Here is a 23,385-nt window from a genome sequence, read left to right as displayed (position 1 = left end):
GTGTGGCAGGGCGGGGTGGGGGGGGGGGACATGCAGGGTGAGTTAACTGTCTAAGTGCCAGGCAGTAATTTAGACAGTCTGAGCAAGCCGAATGCAGGAAAATTCCAAGTTCTGTGTTGTATGTTTCTTTGGGGAGCACTGAGAAGTTAGAAAGTTTACCTAAAATTTATATGTGATGCCTTTTGAATAAAACTTGTGTGAAAACAGCAATCTTTTCTAAACACTACGCCAATTTTTCTTGAGTGGTTTCTCTGCTGTTAGCAAAATATGTGATGCTGACCAAACACATCCTCTCTCTCAGAATCAATTGTTTGTTATACCAAGAAAACTCCTTTTATCCAAAATGAAAACCTTACTTTGCCAGAAGTCTTTATTTTTTTCCCAAAGCACATCTAATAATTTCAGAATTCAGAATAAGGCGATTCTTAATGCCACCATATCAGAGTGCAGTTCTGATAAAAACTTCAAGTCATATTTATCTTTTCTCAAAGTTTTATGAAATTATTTCTTTTCATGTGAGGAATGTCATGAAAATCTCTGATAAAGAATATGGGAAAGGCACTCTGAACTGTAATTTCCTAAAAATCCTGAGTCTTACTGCTTTCCAGTATATCTGTGAATAGAGCTGCATATGGCTTCTCAGGCTGTGCACTGTACAACTCCAAGGACACCATTTATGGAGACCACAAAGTGAGGAACATTGCTTGGAACAGCACAGTACAGTGGCCCTGACTGAAACAATATACTGACTAAAAAAAATGGTTGCTACCTATTCCAGAAAATAAGGACATGCTTGAAAAAATGAAGTGGGCATGGCATAAAAAAAAAGCTTGTACCTAAATAGCTAAATTAAGGACAATTTGAGCATCAATATAAATGAGGACAATAATATATTATAACCCACTGACTGGAGAATCCATAATTTCATGCTGATAATTATAAGTAAGTAGGCAAATAAATAAATGGAAAAGAAGGAAAAGCTCTCCCTTTTACAGCAGAATGACAACTAGCAAATGTAAGAAGTTAATGATGGAGTTAAGCTAGAAATGCACCATTTTGCCACCTTCACAGCAAAAACTAAACCAGACAGAAATCAACAGCTGCTTGAGAGGGTGAAGCAGGGAGAATGAGAGAAGGAATAGGATACTTAGAGAATCTTAAAGTATTTCCTTGCAAAAGTTTTACAATCACAAAGTAAATGGTAATAACACAGCAGAGAAATCACACACCTTAACCAAATGATCAAAATTACTGTCACCAATAAGGAGCAAAGGGACATCCCATGAATCCAGATGTGATTCCTTGAGAAGGAAACATCACGTACACAGCAATCCAAAACATATATAACCTGAATCTATCCCTGAGGAGATGGGAAAACCCCAATTGAGGACTATTCTATAAAACAACTTGCCTATGTTCTTCACACAAGAAAGACTGAGGAACTGTTTCAATTAAAGGAGACTAAAGAGACGTGACAGTAAAATACAGTAAGTGGTCCTACGCTGGATGCTGTCCTGGAGCGGGGGGCGGAGGGGGGGTGCAATGCTATAAAGGTCATTATTAGGACATCTGACAAAACTGGAACATGGACCATAGATTAAAGTATTAAATGTCCTGAATTTGTTAATAGCACTGTGGTTACATAAGAGGATATCCTTATTTTTAGGAAATGCACAGTGAAATATTAGTAGGATGTATGCTGTTCACTCTCAAATGATTCTGCAAAAATGTGTGTGTGTGTAAAGAGAGAGAAAGAGGGGGAGAAGGGGGGGAAAAGAATGATAAGAACATGGCAAAATGATGTTAAAAATGTGTAAAACTGTGTCGATGGTATAAGGAAATATACTGGTGAAACCTCAAAATAAAAAGTTTTACAAAACCAGCAGCCAAAACAATCTTGAGGGTTATCAGTGTTCAGCTTGCTTCAATGAACAAACAAGTAACTCAATCTGTAATTAGTAGTACAAAATAAAAAGTTAAATCTTGAGAAACATTTTGTTGCTATCATTTTTATAATCACCACTAACATTTAGAGAGTACTCTGTAAGGTATTTCACCTGTGTTACCTCTTTTAATCTTCATAACCACCCTAAGAAAAAGGCACTATAGTTATCCCCATTTTAAAGATGAGGAAACTAAGGTTTAGAGAGGTTTAGTAACGTGCCTAAAATAAGAGTCAGTAAATGGCAGAATCAGAAATCCAATGAGGTTGATTACAAAGCTGGTAGGAATTATGACTATGTTAAACTTATTTAATTATTACCTTAATTTTCCTCAAAGAAAGATGAATCTCAATCGATGAAATTCTGACAAATGAGTAAAATAGGCTTGGATAAGAGTTTCTTCTAATTATAATTACAGCGCTAAATAAACCAGAGATAGAGATACAAATGATAGTTTTGGTCTCCACAATTAACTTTATGCTCTCTTTCTTCCAAGGACTGAACTTTTTAATAAACAAATTATTTGAAAAAATAAAAAATAAATAAACCCAATGTGTCCTTTGAAATCATCTTATCAATTGTCTCATAACCATTTGGTCCTTGCAATGGAATGAAAGTCTGTGTCCTCCTAAAATGAGATGTTGAAGCCTAAATCCCCAATGTGATGGTATTAAGAGGTGGGGCCTCTGGGAGGTAATTAGGTCATGAGGATGGCACCCTCATGAATGGGATTAGTGGCCTTATAAGAGGAGACATAAGAAGTGATTGCTCTCTCTCCACCATGTGAGGACACAGTGAGAAAATGACCACCTGCAAACCACGAAGTGAGCCCTCATCAGATACCAGACCTGCCAGTGTCTTGATCTTGGACTTCTAAGATTCCAGAACTGTGAGAAATATATTTCTGTTGTTTATAGCCCATTCAGTCTATGGTATTTTGTTAGAGCAGCCTGAACTAAGACAGTCTTATTTCGTGTTTCTCTTGCTTTAAATATTCTTTTTTCTTCTTTCACATAACGCGGTGTGATCTTAGTGCTCATGTTTCTTTTGTCTCAGCACTTCAATTTTACTTTAAAAAAATGTATCATTTGTAACACAGTGCCTGGTTTCCCAATTCAGTGTACTAGTAACTTCCTTGCAGATAAAGAGTAAGCTGCTGAATATACCGTATATTTCTTCTCAGTGGAAGCTGAATGAGTATTAATAAAAAAGTATGTTAAAAATAATAAAACGTTTGTAAATACTTGCAGGTGTTCGGGAAAATCTTATCATCTGACACTGTGATTACCCATTCCAGAACAAAGAGTTCTCATTCATGGCTGCATAATATGACTACCGGTGGAGCTTTTAAAATCCTGATGCCTCACCCACGTTCAAGACTAATTAAACCAGAAACTCTGGAGATGGGACCAGGGCCATCAAAAAATTTTTAAAGCTTCCCAGATGATTCTAAAGTTTAGCCAAGTTTAAGATCATTTAAGAATCATATTTTTGTGTACAGAGCCAAAGAATTCACAAAGGTTTCCTAGAATTAGTCTCACTAGTTAAGGAGTGTATAGTTCAACTGGTGAGTGAAGATTTGTGTGGACGTAGAAAACAGTAACTAAATGAAGACTGAAGACATGTGCCAAATTAATGTGATATACGATCAGTATATTGGGAGACCACATGGGGACAGTAGGGGATGGCTGCACCCTCTGGATGCAATGGCAGGCTCTGTTATAAGAGCAGGGCTGAGGAAGGCAACTCCGGCTGGAGAACGGTATAAATGGAAAAGTATCCAGTATGTCCAGGAAACAGCGAGATGACTAATCTAGCTAGAGTGGAAGGTTCACTCTTTAGAGTAGAAAAGGTAAGTTTGGAGAAGTAGACTAGAACCAGCCCCTGGAGGGCCTTGAGCAACAAGCCAGAGAGTCCAGTGGCATTTTGGAGTCTCTAATGAGATTTGAGGAAATGATTAAATAAAAGCACTCCTTTGGAAAGCACTCCTTTGACAGAATTATTCAAAATGGATTTGGGAGAAAGACTAAAATTTTGTCTACTAAGAGAAAAACACAGCAGATTAGGTGAAACTGTATGCTGATGAAGCATAATCATAATGCTTCCTTTTCAGTTTTCCACAAAAAGACAGGAACCAGAAGTTTCTGTAAAATAGCATGGATCTCACCTGCTGTGGGACCCATGCTCAGGAGAGACTGGGCAGCCTGGAGGGTCTGTCTCATTCTCTGTACCTTTGTCCTGGCTCCCAATCTCACAATTGTAATAGTTTCTGCAGCTATATGTTCCTCCTTTTTCCATGAAGGAGGCTAGGGAATATAATTGTAGAGGACAAAGTTTCTGGTCAGAGAAATGCTTTCTTTCTTATAATTTTTTTTTTAATATGATGGATTTTTAAGAAGCTGAATGATCCCTAGGTTATACCGGCACTTAAAGACTCCTAAGAATAAAAAAATGGGACCAAACTATTCATTCGCTCAATAAATATTTATTGAATACATACCATTTGCTGCTGTTCTAGACACTGGGAAGGAATACAGCAAGGTCCCTCCTCCAAACAGACAACTCTCTAGGCATTGTAAAGGTTCTACTCAAAAACAAATGGCAGTCTAAGGCCACACAACTTATAGCTAATCGACTAAAGTGTCCTGCTACAGATCTTGGAAAAACTAAATAGCCAAAAAAAAAAAAAAAAAGTCAAGATCCTTTATATAATGAACTGTAAGTACCAGAGACAGTACAGAGTAACATAAATTCTTTAAAAACTGCATTTATATATATTCAAGCCACTAGATGTATCCTAAACTCCTAAAAGAGAGCTAGCACACAAATGTGCTCAATAAAAATTAAATGGCATTGTTGAGCTTAATGGCGTTCAAAGTGAGGCGAGAAGGCAGCTATCATCATAAGTTGACAAAAGCAGTGAGGTCACCTCAGCTGTCTGTGTTCTAAATGTCACATTTGCAAAGAGGAGCGTGTTCAGGTATCTGAACTTCCAATTCAATGCTTTTAAAACCAGACCACAATGCTCAGGTGTGAAATGTTACCTTGTGAAATCACAGCATCAAAGTCGTTCACAAAAGTAACTTTCAAGATGTGCTCAGGGTTATTCAGAGACCTTGGAGCTCAGAGATTAGCCATGTGTATTGATTGTCATTCCAAGAACACAGAGATATTCTTTTCATTTTGTAAAATTCTGATAAGAATCTGCATTTAACTACATGCATTAATTAGAAATATGACAAAATGAATGGGAGCTTTCAAATAACTACACAAAAGTGTTTGCTTCTTTTTCTAAGTCATTATATTCTAGTTTATAGACAAGTCCTATTTTCTCACAATGGAGAAAAAAATTAGCATATTCAAGTCCCCTTCCTCTCCCTCTCTTTGCCCGCTGGGAGGAGTTTTACCTGCGTAATGTACCGGAATCTCTATCTTTGGCCCGATGACATAGTGCCCCTCCTCCAAGCTATGGGCAGTGATAGTTGTCCACTGACGGCACGAATGAATGAGAAGGTAGTCATTTTCTCGCAGCCCTTCTATGCATTCTCCTAGAAAATATAATTTTATATAAAAAACTTAGAATTAGCATAGGCTTATTCCGTATCCTGCAATAAAATTTTATTAGTTAAAAATTCACTAATGCAGAAAGTGACAGTTCATCCAAGAAGAGAGAAAGTTCACTATGAACTAACAATAAAAAAATTATTAGATAAAGTCAAGTATGTGAAAATCTCTTTGTAAATAAATTAGAAACATTTTTATGGAATCTTGTGTGACAATTTTACACAAGATTCCATTCCCATTTATTTACAAAGAGATTTTCACATACTTGACTTTATCTAAATTATATTTCAATGATTATAAAACAAACAGTACATGCTCACATTAGAGATAATATTTAGATACTTCACAAGGTTCAGAATATTAAATATTACTTGTCTAAACTTATTGACTGAATAAGCAGAAAACAAGAGATTCGGGCCTAGTAAGATTGATTCCAAAGCTTATGCTCTTAAATGCTGCAATATAACTACTGTAAATAAATAATAAACTTATCTCCGTTGAACAGTACTTGAGATTAAATGTCTATTTCTCCTTTTAAATTTTTTATGTTTTGCTAGTTCTCTCTGGCCTCTAACCAAACTTCCCAATCAATTAAAAATAGTGACATTTATAGCATATAAATGAAATTATTTTTCATTTTAATATTTCCTGTTATACCCTTCTGGCATTAGAAGAGATGACAAACTATTTCAAAAGAGAACTCCATTCCCCGGAACTTAAAAGATAGTTTTTTAGATGCTGAAATGATTCACTTAATTAATCCTGGTTTAGTAATTTTAAATGCTCAAAGAAATACCTGAAAAGGCTGATTCCTTTATAGAGAAAACAATTAGACTTCCTTATTTTTGATGTTTATTGTATTGCAATAATTAACAGTTATTGGTGATTTAACTTTATGTTCTGAAATGGCATTTATAGATTCCTCAAAAATTTTGTAAAAGTTTCAGTACTTTTTTAATTAAAAAAATAAAGAAGAGGAGGCTGTAATGATCAACTTGGTTATCATAATCATAAACCAACAAATCTGTTCTCAAACCAGTAAGGCCACAATTTTTAAAACAGGCTTAATACAAGATCACTTTATCTTTGTTGCAGGACACACGAAGAGTTGAGAGCTTTACTGGGGGTGGGGGAGATGAGAGAAAAAGAAACAGCCCAGAAGTGGAGGTGCCCTAGCAGAAGGGGTAGGGTCTTATTGAGGTGGGAATTTCCAAACCAGACTTCTCTGCCCTTCACACTTGGGAGGACCAGGTTCATAAAGATACCACCTAGGAAGACCACTGGTACTCAGCAGCCCTTTGCATCCCTTAAGCATGTCAGGGCAGGAAAGAAAGACCTAGAAGCACTGCTCAGTATAGAGGCCCCTCAGAGCACCCGTCAGGAGCAGAAGGTGGGAAGGGCATATACACAGCAAGTGAGACTTCTCTGCCCTTCACACTTGGGAGGACCAGGTTCATAAAGATACCACCTAGGAAGACCACTGGTACTCAGCAGCCCTTTGCATCCCTTAAGCATGTCAGGGCAGGAAAGAAAGACCTAGAAGCACTGCTCAGTATAGAGGCCCCTCAGAGCACCCGTCAGGAGCAGAAGGTGGGAAGGGCATATACATACACAGCAAGCAGGAGTTACAAGCAGGGGCTTCTGAGTCCAGCAGATCTGGTCTAGTCACAGCTCTGCTCCCCAGTACTATGTGCTCTTGGGCAGGAACATTCTCTTCACCCAGGAGCTGGGGCAACAGCAGTCCCTGCTTCACAGAGTGGCTGTGAAGATATGTGATGACAGCCGTGGAAACTGTGGAGCACCAACTCTGTCAATATTATATTAGGAGTGATCAGGAATGATCAGCTTTTAATTTTATTTATTGTAGGACTTTTCTTGCTAAAATTCAATCCTTTATGTAAACATTATAATTTAGGTCATATTAACCTTTTATAGGTGAGGAAATGATCTTCAGGTTAGTCAAGAAACTTGCTTAGAGCTGCACAGCTAGTAAGTGGCAGAAGCTGACTTCGGGGTCTCTCTCTACATCTCTCTTCTGCTCTTTCAACACCATACTGTCTATTATCTTGAAAGCTGACAAAAACCCAAGAATCAGGGGAAAACTGACCTTTAGTTTCAAGTTTCACTCATTCACTCAATCAGTATGACAAGCACTGTTCCCAGCACTTGGGATACACATCAGAGAAGAAAACAGATCTGCCCTAGGTAGGATGTTTATTATCTAACAGTAGAAGGCAGATAGTACAATTGACAAGAATGATTAAATTGTGAATTAATTAGAAAGTGAAAGGTGCTTTGAGTAAAGAGTAAGGGGATCAGGAGAAAGAAATGTACATATTTAATGTGTACAATTTGTTGACCAATAAACATTTGTTGAGTATCTTTTATGCACAAAGCAATGAGGGAGTGGACAAAAATACAAAGATTTGGTTCATGCATTAAAGAATTCAACATTTTCACTGGTGAGATATTTTCATTTGTAATTTCATATAAGGTAGGACATGATGAGTTCTATGCCAGAGGAAGAGGAAATCTAGAGCAGAGATAGGGACTTTAGCAGAGAAGATCAAGAAAATGTTAACAGGACTATAAAAGCATTAGAGCCGGTCCTTTGATGGATGAGATAGACTGAGATGAGAGGGAGGCAACGGGGAGCTACTGAACAATTCTGGCAAGAGAATGGCCAAAACACTGCTTTAAGAATTAATCTGGTGATACTATAAAAGATAGATGGGAGAAGGCAGAAACCAGAGCCGTGGGGTATATGCAGGAAACTCAGAGGGAAAACACAGTGCTATTTAGGAAAAACAGAAAAATGTCGTTTTCTGCAACTAAATTGTGATATCATAAAAACTGTTTTAATTTTATTCCACAGTGGGCTCTAAAGAGGAAGCTAAGAAACAACTGCAGTTATCAAAATGAAATCAAAATGAAAATTTAATGTTAAATCCTACTGCTAGCTGATGCAGTAAACACTCTATCAAGAGGATTCAGAATGATTTTCAAAACCATAAAATAGTAAGAAGCCAAGGCCTATTTTTGAGCTTACATCTTTTTAATTTTTTTTCAAAATTAAAGTTGAACCATGTGCCTGCTTTAGGCAAAAAAAAGTTTCACAAAAATTGTCTAGAATAAAAGTTAATATAATCATTTAAAATATCCTAGGGTAGACCACTAATAGAGGAATTACATAAAATGAATCCATAAAGTAAACAATTTTTTTTGTGATATAATTACCCTGTTGCTTAACTACTATGTATAACATAATAAACTTATATATTTTGCTCAATGATGTAGTAGGAAGAAGTCTACAAGAATTGTGTGTTAAATTCCAAAATATGGTAATATCATCCTGAAATTTCTCCACATCTAGCATGCTTCTAGGATATACTTTAATTGCCTAGTTTGAACTTGACCCCTTCATGTTAAGTCTTACATACTTGTTAAAATCATTTTTAATGCTAGGAAAATTAAAATCCATGAATCCTTCAAAGTAAGTCTGCTTAAAAAAAGAAGAATCAATCTCAAAATTTTATTCATAAAGATATATGTACCTTGATGTTCTCTGTAGCATTATTCATGGTGGCCAAGACATGGAAATAACTGAAGTGTCCTTCGATAGACACAGACAACAGTTTAGTGGTTACCGGGCAAAAGGGGGAGGGTAGAAGGTAAAAAAGTTAAAGGGGTCAAATGTATGGTGACGGGAGATGTGACTTTGGGGGGTAAAAATACAATGCAATAAACAGATGATGTATTATGGAACCGTACATTCAAAACCTATATAATTTTAGTAACTAATGTCACTCTAATAAATTTAATTTTAAAAAATCAAAATTTAAAATAAGTATTATCACTTGGACATACACAGATTCTGCTCCTTTGGCTGCTGGGACAATATAATCTCCTGATTCATCTTTCTGATCTCTCCTTGTTACCATCTCTGTGCCCCTCTACCCCTTTACATTAGCTGTAACTATAGGAGTAAACCAAAGTTCCACCCTCAGCCTGTTCATCTTTTCTCTCTCCATTCAATCTTATACACCTCTCAAGGATTCAATTAGTTATGGACAACTCCCAAGTTACTAACTTCTATTCTGAGCTCAGAGTCCAGACTTTATCTTCTACACATTTCCACTTGGACGGCTCCTTGCCATTCATTGATAGATTTGTTCATTCAACAAAACACTTCTCGAGGACAGACTATGTTCTAGGACCTGGTGATACAGTAGTGAAACAAGTACTTGCTCTTATGGATCTGACCTCCTGGCCGGGTTTTCAAACTTCTGGTCTTCACTCTTTCAATTTATTTAAATATTGCTGTAGATAAAACTTTTAAGAATATAGCACTGTTCATCTTACTCTTCTGCTCACATCTGCCTTTGGTTCCCATTCATATAGAATGAAGCCTTAAATACGTGGCCCAATACTCAAGGGCCCCATGATCTAGTTCCAAAGGGTCTATGACCTTATGTCCCCCACACTGTACGTTAGAGCCCAAAGAACACATTCTCTGTTCCATATACACGCTACACTCACACATCTAGGCCCTTGCTTTACTCATTTGCCTGAGCCTTTATCTCTGAATCCTTGTATCTACCCACTACTTATACTTATCCTGCTCACAAAGTTGAAAGACAACTCCAGTGTCACCTTCATGAATGTCTTCCTGATACAAATGCTACCATTTTAAATTTAAACTGAACTGATTATTTTTTTGCTTATATTCTATGATAAATTTATACATCTCTTTTAGAGCTAGAAACATGAAGAACTTAGACTGACTTTTTAATATTTATAGATATTTAAATAATATTATAATAAAAATAATTTAACACTGTGGGAATTACAAGCATTTTACCCCCTTTTTAAAATTGGTCCATATATTTACCAAGTTCGAGAAATATGTTTATAGAAGTTAAGGAACAAAGACATTCAGGATGATAAATGCTGTTGGAGGAGACCCTTACTAAACTGTCTCATCTTACCAGCAACCACAGCAATGCAATGGAACTCAGACTCACTGCCTCATGGTTTTGCTTTTTAAATATTCTAACATATTAATCTTTATTTAGATTATTTTCCCCCTGGACATGGAGTCTTATGTTTTTCATGCTGCTTGTAGCTACTTTTAGCTCTGTCTAAACTGTAATTAAATCCGTTACAGTTAAATGTAGCTGAGTTAGTACGCAACTGTAGTGCCTTTGCATATGAACTACTCTGGATGTGTCTGAATCAGTTCACGTTGTTTATAAGGTCTGTTGCAACAGAATCCAAATCGTTATAAAATGTTTTTTTTTTTTAATTTTTAAATGTGAAGACCAAGTATGAGTGTACCCAGATGGCAATTTATTACATTTTGATATTAAACCTGTTAACTTTCTATTGTTGGGTTTTTATTAAAGTTGAGCAGAGAACAAAATAGACACATACCTATGTAGGTTTGGTTTTTGCCGTTCTTATGTCATATATGACAAATGGGGGATTTCACGGAAGTTGTGTTGTGACATTTGGCAGCTGGTAAATTTAAATGTTTTGGATTTTCCACATTTGTGTCTCTTTATTCTTGATATTGTATTTCGTACCAGAGTAACAGGCTCAGTCAACAATCTGGGGCTGTATCACTACAGAAGGCATGCGCTTTGAATCTTTTAAACTCCTAGAATACCTGATTTTCCACTTTGCATTTATTTTAAGTATGCTTTTACCCCCAATTTGCTTGGTTTCTTCTCAGTACATTGGTAGAATCCTGTTTGTGGTGGATACTCACATATCTGTTGACTGATTAATAAGGCCCCAATGAAATAATTTGATTTATTAATATGTTATAAGAATTTGATTTATTGAAAGTGGTATTATTTGTACCTGTTATGGACATAAACTGTTCCTTATGTCAAAGCTAAATCTATCAATAATAGGTAAATTAATAGGTTCTGTGATATCTGTGTTCTCCTTATTATAAATCTAATTTAACAGTTGTGCATTGTTTTACTTCACCAACGTTAAAAGGAAAGCTGGTCAAGTGATAACATTGTGCTTGTACTTCCTCATCATTAATAGTGTTGCTTAATTTTAATTATTGTTTACTTGACCTTATAATTCTTTTCATGTAGACGGAAATCCTACTGAGTCGGTTAAATAGTCAAACCACTGCATTTCTCTTACAATTTAAACATTTAAAAAAGTCCCTTCAGTGGCAGGGGCTGATTACCCAATAGGATTTCTCTTCTTTTTGACTCCCCTCACAATTAAGTGGTGCCATGGCACTGAGTTCTAACCAATGGTGTGAGCGGAAATGACATTTCCCACTTCCTGTCTTGGCCTTACCCATGACAACTGCCCACAAGCCATCCACTCTACTCTTTCCTCAACCAAGGGCTGAATATTGATTCCCAGGAAGACCTTGGAACAAGCTGAAGATAGCACAGCTGCCAGCAGTCTGGGTTCCTTAATGAATACATAGTGGAACAAACCGTCTGCCCGTGCCCTGACCACACTCTGAGCTGTGATGTGAGAAATACACTTTGACTGTGATATTATGCCAGTGACATACTGTACTATTGTAGTTCTCCTTTCTGGTTTCAGTAGTTAGACTACCTTAACTGAAACATCTCTATGCATAACCTTCCACACCAGCAATGTCTCCTGATCACAAAGGTTTTTGTTATAGAGGCTATTCTTTCTAAGTAATTGTCATAAACACAAACTTACCCTGAATTTATAAAGGGAGCTTAGACTAAATATTCCTGTCCTCATTCTTTTACTTACATTTCATCCTACAAACTGAGGTATATAATTAAATGCTATTTAATTAGCATCCTCAAACATTTTGAATGCATGAGGTCCTAGCTGTGTCAATGTCTCACAAATAAGCAAGAAATAATTTACCGGGAGAATGGAACATGGCACTATGACAACATCTCTTTGTCCCAAAGGACGACAATCCAAATGACACGGTGAGTAAAGAAAGAGTATAAGGAGGGGAGGAGGTAAAGGAGTGAAGAGATGACGTCACAGCAAATGGTACTAAGACAGTGAAAGAGCAAGCATGAAATCATGAATGTTGTCTGCAATTAAAAAGCAATAAAGTGTTCCAAACAGAAGTATTAGAAGAGGAGAAAAATCCTGAAAGAAACAACTAATTAGCAACCAACTAATTAAAATAGGGAGAAATTATGAAGTGATCAGGGAGACTATAGTTACAGGAAGTTATTGAAGCACAGTTAATAATTTTGAAATCACTGGAAACTGGAAAAACAAAATTTCTTCAGTGGAAAAAAAAAGCTCTTGGAATAAGAAAAGACATTGCTTTTAGCCTAATGGTTGAGGTATTTTAATAAAGTATAGGTCTAAAGAAAAAGGATCAGGCATAGGTATTAATCAAATAAAGGTATCTAAAGCCACATGATGATAACAGCTTCCCAAAAAAGCATAGGAAGGGGTAAGAAAAAAAAAGATAAAGCTTCTGGCACAGAAACCATGAATGCAAAGGAAAGTGAGTGTCCTAAATGTGGGCAGACATGATGAATAATTTCAGCATCCTAAAAAGTCATCTATAACATTCCCCTATTCCAAATGTCAAACTAAGAATGATCCTCCAATGACATGCACACATCTGCATTTCCATATTCATCTACTTCAACAGGCAAGTCCATTTTTAGGTGCTGTCATTTTCTGAACACTAAGATACATTTTATGATAGAGAAAGGGCTGGCATGGGGCGGGGGGGTGGGTGGAGTGGGGACAATAGACAGCAACAGCACTGCTTGAGCTTAGTTGCTGTCCAGTTCTAAAAGTGTTGTCTGCAATGAACATATCTGTTGTCTCAAGTCCCATCCTTGAGGATGGTCACTCCTGTGTGTGAGGGGAGGAGCCTGCAGCCTTAAATAAAACAACGGTTCTGAACCCAGGTTTCACATTCAGTGTAATCGTTGGGGGACTTGTAAAAACTCCAGTGGGGCAGGCAGGTGGGAGTGGGACTCAGGTATCCACATGTTCTGAAATCTCCTCAGATGTCATAGTGTGTAGCCAGGGATCAGAGTACAACTGGGGCAGTTCAGAGCCCTAGCCCTGGAGAGACTTCGCCTCACCAGGTGACTCAATTCTTACATCTGCTTTGAGAAGGGAGTGAGATAATACCTAAGCAAGGATTTAGAAAGTGTTAGCCACATATTAAGTGTTATTACTATTATTGTCCTCAAATACCTCCGGTCACAGGATTCTCTCAAGCTACTAAACTTGCATAGCATTTGTCTGCTTTTTTTCATTTCGTAGTAATTATGTTATCCAGTTATTTAACATTTCATGCATATATGTTATATTTCTCCAATTAGACTGTGACATTTTTGGGAGTCAAGGACTTTTCTTGTCCTCTTTCCTGACCAGGGTCATTCACTCAGCTAGTATCAATAAACCGTCATTGATAATTCAACATGGTCATCATCTCCTATTTAGCTCCTATAAATGGACACATTTCCCTACTAGATGAAATTAAAGATATTTTACCCCTTTATTTTCTTCTATTTTACAATAAAAAATAAGGGCAATTCTATTTTTTAAGACCTCCCTTTCTATTTAAACCATTTTTTAAAGCAGATTATTTCAGACTAATAGGAAGCTTTTCATCAAGAATGATTGTTGATTTCAGCACAATAACCTGTAGCAATTTTTTATTTTATTTTTTTATGATTCACCTTTAACTAGAAAGTAGCAGAGATCACTAGACATCGACTAGTATCTCACTCATTGCTAGTCAGTAATATATTGTATGAGCTGGGTATATGGCTGTCCAGAATACAGAATACTGTTCCCGGCCCCCAGAGCAATTAGGTATAACAAAGTTATTAAGGTATAGACAATGGGATATAGTGGAAATAGTATGTGCAACTTCCAAGATATATATTTTAAAAAATATCTTTAATATACTAGAAAGTTTCCTGACTGAAATTTATAATTCTATGATTTTAGCATATTTACAGAGCTGTGCAATCATTGCTACAACCTAATTATAGAACATTTCTAGAACCTCAAAAGAAACCTCATACCCATTAACAACCAGTCTCCACTACCCACCCCAATCTTAGGCAGCCACTAATGTAGTTTCTGTATCTATAAATTTGCCTATTTTGGACATTTCATATAAATGGAATTATAAAATACGTGACCTTTTGTGTCTGCCTTCTTTCACTTAGCATGTTTTCAAGGTTACGGTTCATCTGTGTTGTAGCGTGGATCAGTACCTCATTTCTTTTCAAGGATGAATAATATTTGATTGTATGTATCTACCATGTTTTATTTATCCACTCATCACATGCTGGGCATTTGGACTGTTTATAGTTTGACAGTTACTGAGTACAGCTGATATGAACATGGGTGTACAATTTTTGTGTGGACACGTTTTCATTTCTCTTGGAAGGGGTGGAACTGCTGAGTCACATAGCAATACTAAATTTAATGTTATCAGAACTCCCAGGCTGTTTTCCGAATTGGCTGTACCATTTATATACTCACTAGCAATGAATGAGGGTTCCAATTTCTTCATATACTCTCTAACACTTGTTATGATCCATCTTTTTAATAATAGTTATCTTATGGGTGTGAAGTGTGTCTCATGGTTTTAATTTGTATTTACTAATGATTAGTGATGCTGAGCATCTTTTCATGTGCTTTTTCATCATTCCTTTATCTTTTTCGGAGAAATGTTTATTTAAATCTTTTGACCAATTTTAAATTTGGTTATTTGTCTTTATTGTTGAGTTGTAAGAAGATGTTGTATATTCTGGATAAAGTTTCCTGTCAGATGTATTATTTGCAAATACTTTTCTTCATTACGTGGACTGTACTTTCACTTTCTTGTCCTTTGAACCACAAAATTTTTAAATTTTGATAAAGTCAAATTTATTTCTTTTGTTTGTGCTTTGGTGTCGTATGTGAAAAACTGTTGTTTAACTCAAGGTCATGAAGATTTATGCCCATGTTTTATAGATTTTAGCTATTACATTCAGGTTTGTGGCTTATTTTGAGTTAATTTTTGTGCATATGAGTAGGGGTCCAATTTCATTATTTTGCATGTGGTTACCCAGTTGTCTAAGCACCACTTGACAAGATTACTCTTTCTTCATTGAATTATCTTGCCTCCCTATCAAAAATCAACTGACCATAAATGTAAAGGGTTTATTTCTGGTCTCTCAATACTATTCCTTATATCTGTTCTTGTGTCAGTACCACACTCTCTTAATTACTGTAGCTTTGTAATAAGCTTTGAAATAGAGAAATGTGTCTTCCAACTTTGCCTTTTAAGATTGTAATGGTTTTTCTGGATCCCTTGCATTTCCATATGAATTTTAGGATCGGCCTGTCAATTTCTACCCCCATAAAAGCAAGCTGAGATTTTGATAGTGATTGTGTTCAGTCTACAGATCAGTTTGGAGAGTATTGCCATCTTAACAATATTAACTCTTCTGACTCATGAACATGGGATGTCTATTTATTTAGGTCTTTATTTCAACAACATTTTGTAGTTTTCAGTGTGCAAAGCTTGAACTTCTTTTGTTAAATTTATTCCTAAGTATTTTATTTTTTTTGATAGTATTGCAAATAGAATTTTTTTAAATTTCACTTTTTTGGCGTGCTCATTGCTAGCGTAGAGAAGCACAATTGATTTTTGTATATTGATATATCCTGAAATCTTGCTGAACTACTTGTTAGTTCTAATAGTTTTGTTGTTGTTGCTGTTGTTTTGGTAGATTCTTTAGGGTTTTCTATATACAAGTTTATGTTATCTACAAATAGAGATAGTTTTACTTCTTCCTTTCCTATCTGGATGCCATAATTTTTTCTTTTTCCTGCCTAATACCCCTGGCTAGAACCTCCAGTACAATGCTGAACGTAAATGGCAATCAAGATGTAGCTTTGGAGAAGATGTGCCATTCTTTTTCCTCTTTATTCTTCCTGATAGGTAGGATATAGATGTAATTATTGAAACCATTCCAGTAGTGACCACCACAGACTTTGAGGGGAACTCTGAACTTAAATTGGGTCCATAACATAGAAACAACTGAAAAAGAAACCTAGATCCCTGTCACCTTGGGCAACATACCAATCTAGACATTTTGTCTTTGAGTCTCTCTGACTTGTAGACAAACTCAAGCCTAAATCAATATAGGAGTATTAGAATAAAATAAGAATTGTGGTATCTGCATTTTTCAATCAACATATATGAACTACTTTCAAGACAGAAAAGAATCTTTGTTTTTGATTATTTTTAAAACCAATTTTATTAAAGGTGCCCAGGAAGTACTGTCTAAGCCTGGTTCCTGGTTGTAAAATCTGAATGAACAATGTCTGGTATCTAATTTTTTTACTTCAAAATAATTCCACAGGGTTTATAGAAAATAGCATTCATTAACACTATGATAATTACTTTCAAGCTTCCTAAATAGTTTGTGATTATGGAGGCTGTATTACTTTTACGGACTCCAATTTACTTCATAAAGACCAGACTATCACTCAAAAATCACTAAAAATCTTCTGTCATACAGGAGATTTAATATCATCTTTAAGTACCTCAGTGATATCACACGGTGAGTGCTAGAAAGAAAAAGTCAATCTATGGACTATCGATTACGCATCCATTTTATCATTACTAAGAATAAAGACCCAGTAACTGTCAACTCCTCCCCTTCCATTGCACTTTGTATTATCTCTACTGTAACCCATTATTAGGAGCTTCTGCAAGTGTGTAAGAATGTAAAGGAAGCAACTTAATTCTTTGGAACAAAATCCATAATATGCCAAAATCAGGAAGACTTTTCTTTTGTAGCCCTGAGGATATTCTTATTCTTGGAAAATATTCTGATTAAGGTAAGCCAAATATCTGCTACCATTAGCCATTTGACTAATCTAAGAGTGACTGCTAATTCCTTTATTGACTAAAAGTATCAAAAGTTTAGGAAACAAATGCTAAGGAAGTATACAAATCCCAATAGTACCTCTCCTTACTTTAGGTACATAACACATGAAAAAACAAGGAACCTTTCTGTCTGCCTTACTAGATCATCAGTTCTTTAGGACCAACGCCATCTCCTTTTCTGCTCTGTCTGCATTCCATGAGACTGATGAGTAGGTGTATAATAAATACTTTCTGAATGAACAATCTTGGGCAAAACTTGTGTGAGCATTTATATATCAAATAAGTTTAAGTATAAATTAAGCACTCAGGTCTTATTGAACATTTAAGCCCCTCAAGGAGAGCAGACTATTTATAAAAGGCTATTTTTTCGATTACCTTCTATTGATCTCTTCTGACCCTCAACAAACACCCACAAATCTACATTGTCTGAGATCCCTTTTTTCGACGAATACTCTATCTATTCAAGGGCCCTAGGACTAGAATCTTGGGTTCTAAGCAAGCGAAAGAGTTGTTGTGTTTTCACATTTTATGGTTTATCATGAAATCCCAACAAGAGGAGAAGGAAAGAAAGATTTAGACAAAGCACTAAGTGGTAATGAAGTCTAAGAGATTCATGGTGAAATCTAAGCAAAAAGGAATGAATGAAACAAAAGAGAAAGATGTTTAAAAACAAGAGAGAGAGATTAGGGGTATATTATTACCTCTTTTCAAATGAACCCTTGAACAAAGGACTCCTTTTCAACAGCAGATTTACTAGAAATTATCCATGATAGATTCTTGCTGTGGGAAACAGAAATATGCCTACCTAAATCAAATCTGACATCTTATGCTCTGAAATACTGAACTGTACCTAATATTTAAAAGATAAGAATTCTATGCCAAGTGATTCTTAGAAAAACAGGTGCACAATTGTAGTATCAATATTTCTACAAACACTCAAAATATAGTAAATCTCCTAGCACAATACCTGGCACATACCACGGAATCATTTACTGGCAGGTGAGAGAAGGGGCTCAGATTTACATAGGAAAAATACTCTTTGGGAATCCATTAAAAGATAAGTCTGCTATATTTGGTATGTCCTCCAGTGTTAGACAGTGAATGTAAGATGATGCGTTTGGTTGGTGCAATGTGTGTCTTTGTCACACTGTGAGATGTTCATACCATAAAGGCATGCAGAGACCAAGAGAAACTGAGAACCATAGGAGAAGGCAGGCCTCATCTCAGGATCCTCCAGACACCAAGTGATGAGAAGGGAGAGCAGACAAAGGCCAGTCCCCGGGCACATTTCCTAGGATCTCATCTTCCCAGCCCCTAGGTCTCTGCTTCCACTAATTCGAATGAATATATCATGACTCCATGTGTTAGGCAGAGCAGTATGAGATCTCAGAAAGAGCCTAGGGTTTGGAGCCATATTTAGGTTTGAATTATGGTTGTAATATATATTAACTATATGATCACTGGCAAATTATTTAACTTCTTTGGGCTTCAGCGTTCTCACATTTAAAATGACAGTAATAACATAAGAGAGTTTGTAACAGAATGAAATGCTCGGCCTCCCTGACTTCATCTTGTTTAAGCCTGCTTTGTTCCCATGGCCTTCAGGATAATAGCTTCTGCTTAGTCTTGCATACAGACATGCTAATCATCAGAAGAATTCTGCTTAAGGCTTGAGTTTTACAAAAACAGCCCCTTACCAAAAAATGCCTCTCCCAAGGAGATAAGGGAACTATATATTGTTATCAAAGATTTGCAGGAACCTCATGACTGAACTCACATCAACGAGGGTCAACAGACTAAGCTCAGTCTTCTTCGGATCCTTGCCAGCACCCAGACGTCTGCGGTCATGAATCAATAAATCTTTCCTTACTCCAAACTCTGATGTTTTGAGTTTTGGCTTTTCAAAGTGACACAGACTTTGGACAAGTGGACATAATAGAATGAGAATAAATATAAAGGACTCAAGATAGTACTATGTAGATAGAAGGCTCATGAAAAATATAGTTTCGATTTATTTTCTTCCTCCATTAATTCCCTTCCCCTATTAGCTGGCTCAGGCACACAATATACATTCTCTGTCCAGTGAAAAAATACTACACTAATGAGCAGTGATTTGCATTTTATGCTTCACTCTGACTAATAAAATAAAAGGTGTGATCTTCACCAGGTGTAAATGTTATTTTAAATCTCAAAATTTTATTTTGAGAAGGTAAACTGAGCTACAGGTCAAACTTATGGGATTTTCACTGCCATTTTCAGTTTTAAATTTGGTTAACATTCTTTGCCTTGAACTTTATTATGTGACAAATTAAACAAACATAATACTAAAGAATCAAACTAAAAAATATGATTCACTGCTATAGAAGTTACACCAAAAGATATATTCTTAAGAAAAATATTTGAATTACATATTTGACAGTTTTTAGAATTTCTTCACATTAAGTAGATATCAAAAAACTCTGGAGAGCCTTAAATGGAAAACTAAACAAGATTCTGAAACAAAGATACAAAAACACACATGCCAATGCTAAAAATCTCATATTTCCAGTATCAACACACAAAACCAATGAATTTTAATATTCTTTGTACACAAAAAAGAGAGTTAGTAAGAAACATGCAGGTGTCAAATGACATCGAAGTTTTTATTTTTCCAGGTGGGTTGCCTTGAAGGCAGAAGCTAGACAACACTTTGCTTCTATGAATTCAAAATACATACAATAAAAAAGTTCAACATGAAAGAATATCATATTAAAATACTGGAAATAAAGAGTCAAAAATGTTTAAAAAAATCAGATCACTAAATTTTATGGACAGGTCGATAAAGATACAGTAGGCCTAAAAAGTACTAGCTAGTGTCTCTGATAAGCAGGGCACAACTTCTTAAAATAGAACTGGAAAACAGAATTTAAAAAAAAAAAAAATTTCTAAAAAAGAAAAAAAAAAGAATAACTAAGAGTTTATAGATACCGACTGAAGGACATCATCAGTTAAATTGGTACTGTGGTTAGTTATGTCCTCTAACTAACTATATTGGTTACAGATAAATGTAGGCAAAATGTAACAAGAAAAAAAAAAAGCACTTTGACATTTAATCTTCTGTAAACAGGGCCATTTCCTAAATGCGTAATCTGAGACATGGAACATTTCACTTGCTTGAGGAGAGGCAAGATATAGTTTTGAGAGCTCTCAAGAGTATTATGTGCACATATACTTCCTTAAAAAAATCTATTTTAATGGACCAAAATTATGTTGGCAACTACAGATAAAAGGTCACTATTTGCAAATTTCATTTATGTTAAATTTAAATAACATTTTGAAAATTTTCACAGACATTGACCAATAGCGTATAACACACCTGGCTCAATAAATGAGAGTATTCCTCATACCAAAATCTTTCAGTGTGTCACTCTGTGAACATGACCAAATGACTTAGAGTGTTCCAAGTTTGACCAGATGAATAGACAGAGAGTTGGAATATAGTTAATCATATTTAAATATATTAGATTTCTTTGGAATGAGGGTAAACCTAATTAAAGACATTCACCTGGAAAAAGTGGATACCTTAAAAATGAATATGGAAAACTTTCCACTCCATCGCATTTTCCCTTCTAGATCAAAGAAATAAAAAAAGTCATTTTACAAATTAGCCGGTGAACCAGTTTCCAGAATGTTAACGTAATAAAAAGAGAATATTTGCTTCCATTTCATTTTTTTTCTAGATGCAAGAGAAATATTAGATCGAAGATCTGAATAAAACCAAGGAGACTAAAAGAGAACAATCATCCATATATAACAGAACTAACAACCTGTGTTCTTTGTCTAACAAGTGAGACAGTCAAAATGAGATACTTTCTCCTTGGTGTGCTTGCTTACAGATTTCACTGGTGAGACTCTGAGGTCAACTGCTCCTTGTTGCTGTGTACTATAAACACCCGCCAGCCCATCCCACACATCCTTCTGTTCTAGGTTCCAATCCTACCCCTGCCGTGGGATAGCCACACACTGCTCTTTTGCTTGTTTTCTGCATGTGAAATGGGAATAACAGACCCACTCTAATGGATAACGTGAGAAACATCCTCTGCAGCATGATATAACATTGCCAAGAATTATGTCAGCAAAAAGGACCAGAAACCTACATTCTCAAATTATTTTAAGCACGATGATACTTTAACAATGTAAATATGGAGAGATTAAGGCCTTCCCTACCTCCCTCTATAGTTGAATCCTATACCAAGCATCAAAAGAAGATAAAACCAATAAGATTGGCTCAGGGGTTTAGAAGAAAAAAACAAAAGAAATAGGAGTCTCCTTAATTCAATGCAATAGTGGTTATTAAGGTGACAGATGGAAAATACATGGTAAGCTTGCGAGATGCTAACACTGGAGCTCTGAAGACCAATAATCAGCATTAGTACAGAGATATGGAGTGAGAGAGTGTTAGTCTTCTACTGCTGCATCATTAATTACCCCAAATTTAGCAGCTTAAATGTAGGTCAGAAATCTGGCATGGCATGGCTGGGTGTTCTGCTTAGGCTGAAATCAAGCTGTTGGCTAGCTGAGTTCTCATCCGGAGCTCAGTGTCATTCTTGTTGTCGGCAGAATTCAGTTGCAGTTGTAGAACTAAAGTCCTGTTCTCTTGCGGGCTACTGACTAGAGACTACATTCAACTCCAAAAGGACACACTCAGGGCCTTGCCTTGGGGGCCTCCACCCTATCTCTGTGATGGAGAACCTATCTCATGTTGAATTCCTCTCATGCTTTGAATATCTCTGACCTCCTTTTCTGTGACTGGCCTCAATTTTAAAGGGCTTGTTTGCTTAGGTTGGATTCACTGAGGATAATCTCCCTATATTAAAGTCAACTGATTAGGGACCTTCATTACATCTGCAAAATCCCCTCTGCCATATAATGTAACAATCTGGTAAAACACCAGGAGATAGAGATCTAGGAGGCCATCTTAGGGTCCTGCCTACCACAGAGCAATATAGATGGAAACCAGTTATTCCAGTATAGAGCAGACACAGAATTTAAGTTGAGTATTATGGGTAAACTTTGTGTTTATGTAGTAACTTTCAAAGAGAACTTATGGGTAAAAACCATCAAAAATCACTTTATATTTTGAGATATTAGGACATGAGAATAGCTGCTATCTTGCCCAAGGTGAATAGAAGACCAAGTAAGGGTGCAACACTGCTTTATTTTTAACATCTTAAATAGCAACGCCCTCCCCCCGCCCCAAAATAGTTCACTTAGACTCTAGAAACGAAATCTTACAACCAGGTAAATTTGAGAAACAAATGCAGCCAAAAATTTATTAGTTTATGTTTAAGAATAAAATTTTAAATAATTTTCAATTTCATTTGACTTTTAAAAGTTAACTGAATATAAATCACAGCTTTAAATAGAGGGGAGTCTTTTTTTCTGAGAAGTGTTAGCCACTGACATGGGTCGGGGGAAACATTCATTACCATTTACACTCCCATGCGTCTCTACCTTCTGGATGCATCCTACTACTGTTGGGCACTGGCTCCTGCTGACTCCACTGCTCTTTGGGTTCCATGTTCCTGACCCTGAACTGCCATCCTGGCTGGGACTGAGCCCACCAACTCGCTCATCCATTCAACAGACCACCAGGAAGCTATACACCTTTCGCGAGGTTTGTAAAGAACATTTTCATTTAAATTGTAAAGAATGGAATCCAAAGCTGGATGCAATAGAGCAACATGGTACTTAATTGCATTGGTTTCATGAACATGAACAGGATGTGCTATGGAGCTGTCTTCATGACAGAGAATCCAGCAACGCTGGGGTTCCTTGAACTATCCCTGCTGATGCTGAAGTTCTCTCCCCAGTATTTGTGTTGCATGTACCTACATAGAGAAATATTTATAAATACTTCTGGGGAGATACAGAAAGGACATAAAGGAACGTTCTCTCAAGTGTCCTTCAGACAGAGAGCAATTAAGG

The 23,385-nt window shown here is 36.2% G+C and overlaps 1 protein-coding gene across 1 annotated transcript in view; it reads right to left on the bottom strand.

Moving 5' to 3' along the window:
• GAREM1 (GRB2 associated regulator of MAPK1 subtype 1) overlaps positions 1–23,385 on the bottom strand; it is a 172,769-nt gene that overhangs the window by 103,746 nt on the left and 45,638 nt on the right. Inside the window, exon 2 of the mRNA XM_015595791.2 lies at positions 5,351–5,491. The gene's annotated coding sequence lies outside the window, so the exon portion shown is untranslated. The remainder of the gene's footprint in view (positions 1–5,350; positions 5,492–23,385) is intronic.

Source organism: Pteropus alecto, unplaced genomic scaffold (genome assembly GCF_000325575.1).
Source record: "Pteropus alecto unplaced genomic scaffold, ASM32557v1 scaffold146, whole genome shotgun sequence".
Lineage (NCBI taxonomy): Eukaryota > Metazoa > Chordata > Mammalia > Chiroptera > Pteropodidae > Pteropus > Pteropus alecto.
The sequence above is the reverse complement of the archived record's forward strand: the minus strand, read 5'-3'. Positions and strand labels throughout refer to the sequence as shown.